This window comes from Aulostomus chinensis, chromosome 22 (genome assembly GCF_037954235.1).
Source record: "Aulostomus chinensis isolate RoL2024-O1b breed Wild chromosome 22, RoL_Achi_v1.0, whole genome shotgun sequence".
Taxonomy (NCBI): Eukaryota; Metazoa; Chordata; class Actinopteri; order Syngnathiformes; family Aulostomidae; genus Aulostomus; species Aulostomus chinensis.
This window is the reverse complement of record NC_141341.1, coordinates 9,412,488-9,417,709: the sequence shown is the minus strand read 5'-3', so window position 1 is coordinate 9,417,709 and position 5,222 is coordinate 9,412,488. Positions and strand designations below refer to the sequence as shown.

Genomic DNA, 5,222 nt, shown 5'->3' with positions numbered 1-5,222 from the left:
AGGTACTTAGACAGGCGAGAGTACAGCCAAAGAAAGAAAATGAAGGGTAGGCGGAGGGTGGGCTTTTAGCATGGCAGAGGGCAGCGGAGAGGAGAGGAGAGGTGAATGGGTTTGCATTTGGATGCTGTCCAATTAAAAAAAAAAACAGCCCATGTCTCTATTAAGCATATGGAGCGGCTGTACCTTTACAAGTTAACACTTACTTGGCTCATCTTTCAGTTAAAGCTGGTTAGGTTTGTAGCACAATTGAGGAATTAGGGATATACCACTCTCAGTGTTGTGTGTGCTTTGTGAGTGGGGCCCAAGCCTTCTGAGACTTTAAGGTTGTATTTTTGGTGCATTGACCACACTGAATAGGAGGCCTAGCAACTCAGCTGTGCAGCAGCTATCATGTAATCAATGAGTCCTTGAGGCACACTGGAGGGGTGTCAAAACACAGCCATTGACTGCTAACAACAGCCAATTTGCTGCGTTTGCAGGAGATCACCTCAGCTAGATGTCGAATGTGTGGGTGCACCCCATTATTTATGGAGAACAAAGAGGGAGATTGACTGGATAGTGCTGTTACTCCAAATTGTCATCCAATTACTCACCAATTAGATCGTATTTGTTACACTGAAAACTGTTCTACTCTGCCAGTTCCTGCATTGCCCTGAATGCACCTTATTAAACAGAGCAAATCATCTTATCCTGTTTTGACGTGGCACGTTATCAGACACCATTCCTGAGATTCTGATGAATCAAAAGTGTACATAAAACGTATTTACTGCCTGAAAACACAAAATAGCACATTTATTCATCCAAGCACACACTCACATTTGGCCTCTTTGTGGCGATTAGGTATGTCCGTTTTAACAGGCGTCATTAACTGCAGCACTGCTGAACTCGGTAGGGTGCCTCACATCTGTGACACTGTTTACCCTTGTTAATATAAAGACCCATGGGCAGTGACGCGTTGCTTACTGCAGGCGCTATTCTGTTGGATCATGATAATCCTCAGGCACAAGGTCAGTTAGCCATTTTAGGTACATGCTGCTTTGTAAAGATATTTCTACCTTTATTTGATAGAGATCCACAGCATGCAGCAAGAATGTAAAGGAAAACTCAGTGAACCACCAACAGAATACACAATGTTACACTCAATTTTACTCTCAAAAAAAGACAATAGTAGTTTTGTGGTTGTTTATTTTGGATAATACAGAGGACTCAGGTCACTCAGCCCTCAATACGACAACCTTTACTTTTTTGTTTTTTTTATGTAGCACCTCTGAACGACAAGGTGTGTCAGTGCTCCACGAAAGACATAAACGCAAGATAAAGAAGACAAGCAGACATAAAAATGATTATAGTTTTAGAGAAGGTATACAGAGAATTGGGCTAAACCTGAGCAGAAGTTTATTGAAAATTACAGTGAATTATTTAAAATTGATATTAATGTTTTATTCAGATACTTTTATAGCTTGATGTGTAACAAAAAGTTGACGTAAGATACTGAAATAAGTAATTTAATGAGCAACTATTTTGATAATCTAAATCTTGTTTGAAGAAGCACATGTATTAAATGTTTGGTGTTCCAGCTACCCAAATTTGAGGGTTTGCAATTTTCTTTTTAAATTTGGTGTAATGGCAAATATTTGTGTGTTTTTAACCGTGATCAGCCAAAACAAGTCATTTAAATACGTTAGATATGACCTGAAAGTTGCTTTTCACCATCTAGTATTTCATAGACAAAATGGCAGCATAATAGATAATATGACATTAAGTCTGAAGAGTATTTGTAGTCTGATACCTTCAGTTAACTGTAAACAAAGTAAGGAATCCAAACAATATGGTGCGTTTATGTTTCTTTAAGCTGAAGTATCTCATCTATCTAAAAACCGCAACAGGAATCTAACAAATGGTTTGGTGAAACGGAGGAGGAGTATTTGACTTTAACCTCAGAATGACAATGAAGTGCTCAGTAGCGCTGAATCGAGTCTTTGAGGATATGGAAGATTCCAGCTCTACTTGCAGAAGTAGGTCAGGCAGACGCCTACAGTAAGCAACTGCAGGTTAAGTGCTTGTCTTTGTATTCAGAGACAGAGAAGGTCTGCCTTGGCCTCTGGTGGGAGGTGGAAGTGTGGTCTATGTTCTCTGTGTACCCACAAGAGGGAGACAAGTGCCCAAAATGCATAAAGTGCAGTTAGTTAGCCAGTCTCAGCTATTACTCCTCTCTGTTCCAACAATATTACAGTATTACACTTTACTCTTGCAGCCACAGACCACTTCCTCTCAACCTGCTGTATTAACTTTTAGCAAACATTCAATCGATGTAATAACTGCTTTCTTCTGAAACATGAATTTTTGGACATTACGAATGAAGCGAGACAGAGGATAGTGAGGAGGGCGGACAGAGACGGACGAAGACTGACAGAAGTAAAAGATTCTGCGTAGAAGACGAGGAGGCTCCAGCGATGACCCTGCTCCGGTGCTCTGCAGTGTGAGGTAGTTGGTTGTATGGTTTCGCATAATAAACAGCCTGGAGATAACTGTACAACCTTCTAGCTTTCCTTGCGGTGTCACCTAGACTGCACACGATTGTCATCGCCCTGTGTACTTCTATCAGTGGTAAGTACAATGAGTGACAGTTAAAAGGACAGAAAGCTGAAAAACTGACTGACCTTTTCATTGGAGAACATTCATATGGAATATGTTAAAATTGTACCAGTGCAGTACAGTCATATCAAACATGAAAAGTAACACAGAAAAGCATGTTTTATGATGTGCTTTATTAAAGGTTTGTGGTAGAAGACATGCCACAGCTACAGACCTCACATCATCATCACATCTAAAGTCTTCTAACACGTGCCCCTCAATAGATTTAAGCCCCTAATTATGACACGAGTGTATTGTATAAAACTGTTTATGCCTAAATTAAATCTAACAGATCTGAAATACTAATCAGGTTTTCCTGTTGTGGTTCAGCTAATCCAGACATCAATATACCCACCTTGCTCTGCAGTGCTCTTTGATTTGTTATTTGGTGCAGTCCAATGGGGTGTAGAACCAGTGATCTCGAGCTGTTTGTTTCTGTGTTTTCTTCATACGGCGTTACACTAGAACGAGATCAGGAAAATTTAAATTGACGGCCATTTCGAGAACTAAAACATCTCGACAAACGACATTTTTTTTTAAATACAACATTAAAACGGCAGTGTCTTATGGTTTTGTCTTATTGTCGTGCTAATAATTTTATGAGACATCTGACAATTATACCGCATTAAAGGCAAAATGACCTCCTGTTTTTTTCTCTAACTTGAAAGCTGCCTGAAGATATTGAGTTGACATAAAAATCCCCAAAGTTAACTGTCTGCTGCTCCCGATGATGTCCTCAGACGTTAGCGTCAGTTTGTCCTTAAGAACAGGCTGTATGTGAACTTGCTTACCGCTTCCCTCTCCTCCCTGCGCCCCCAGCCGCCGCCCCTCCCCCTTGCTACCCCCCCCCCCCCGTCCCCCAGTGTGTCTGGCTAGTGGCTCAGACACTCAGTATCCGCATTGCGTTGCAGTGCTCCAGTGAGGAGGGGGGGAAAAAAGAGCATATATCAGCAATCTTTGCCGAGCGCTGCTCTTTTCTGTACGCACACAAAGAAACGACTCCCCGGCATGTTTCAAGTCAAGAGGAAATGCAACCATCACAACAGAGACGCCCCAAATAATTTATTGTCTCATATAACATTTCAACACTCCACACCTGAATGAAGTTGTTTAAAAAAAAAAAGATTTATTGCATCTGAAATATTATAGGAGTGTCATTTGGCATGTTGTTTTCAAGTTCAGTTGTGTGATTTCCCAGTTCTCCCTCAATGTGTGATGGTGAAAATTAAAAAAATAGGGTTTTTGTGCAACAATGGCAGACAGAGTGAGACGTGATGGATAAGTGCAGACAGAGTGAAATTTGGGGTGAAAGCGGTGGTTGTGGTCAGAATGTCTGGGAGATTATTCACCTTTGGGCTTGTTGTGGCTTTGATCCTCATGCTGTGTAAAATCCCCCCACCCCCCGTTCCCTCCCTTCCTCTCGGTGTGTCACACACATACATGTGTGCACGAGGACAAGCGCGCACACATTAACATGTTGACACTCTCGCCTCCAGATGCAAGAGTCTAGCAGCGAAGGTTCTAGCAGCGAAGGTTCGAACACACACACACACACACACACACACCAACAAACAGATTAATACACACCCATGTAGAGCACGACATCGTGTGAACTGCAAGATGGGCGAGACGGGATGTCACGCCTGCAAAAAAATGTACAGGGTTAGAGTACGAGAGAGTGGGAGAGAGAGGGAGAGAGAGGGAGAGACGAGGAGGGAAGGATAAAAATGAGAGGAAGCGCTGAGACGGAGCAGGGGGAGGCGGGGACAGAGAGTGTTCAGGCAAGAGAAGAAGAAAGAGCAATCGCTGGAGATACTGCATGCTTGCATAAGTGTCTGTGAGTGAGTGAGTGAGTGAGTGTTTGTGTGTGCTTGCGTGTGTGTGTGTGCGCATGTTTGTGTGTGTGTTATGTATGTAGGTGACACAGATTTATGAAAGGAGGTGGTCATAGATGGAGGCGCTGTTGGTGGTTGTTGGGGGAAGTGGGGGTGTTGGTGCAGCACCAGATAATGGAATCAATGCAATTGTCTGTGTGTGTGTGTGTGTGTGTGTGTGTGTGTGTGTGTGTGTGTGTGTGTGTGTGTGTGTGTGTGTGTGTGTGTGTGTGTGTGTGTGTGTGTTTAGCCTACCTGCCTCATAGACATTGCCTGCTCGGACTCTAATCGCCTGGAGAATGAGTGATTAGTGTGACTTGGCAGAGGGAAACAGGCACAAAACAGAGCCAGGGACAGCGCCTGAGAGAGGGATAGAAGAAGAGGAGAGACAAAAAGAGGAGAGCGAGAGGTGGAGGGGTAGTGAGAGGGGAATAGTGTCGGGCAGCTTTTCTGTTCGCCGCCACGTAAAGCGCTCTGAGAAAAGGAAGACTGTGAAGATGGGGCGGAAAAGGTTTTATCACACGTTATTTTCTTTACCACTGGATTAATTGTTGCTATTTTTTCTCTCAGGGGGAAAACGGATCAATAACTCAGCGTAAGGGTCTGTTGTGTTGTGTGTTTGTGCTATGTACATGCACTTGTTTTATCTATGTACAAACTGACATGACATGAATGTGTGCATGTGCGTGTGTGTGTTTGTGTTCGTGTTAGGAA

At 42.9% G+C, this 5,222-nt stretch overlaps 1 long non-coding RNA gene across 1 annotated transcript; it reads right to left on the bottom strand.

The window, feature by feature from the left end:
* Positions 1 to 2,983: 2,983 nt before the first annotated feature.
* On the bottom strand, positions 2,984 to 4,823 carry LOC147240652 (uncharacterized). Its single transcript, XR_015111111.1, has 3 exons — positions 4,764 to 4,823; positions 4,222 to 4,277; positions 2,984 to 3,095 (listed from the first exon to the last, which is right to left on the bottom strand). It is a non-coding gene; the product is annotated as an uncharacterized LOC147240652 (long non-coding RNA).
* Positions 4,824 to 5,222: the final 399 nt, after the last annotated feature.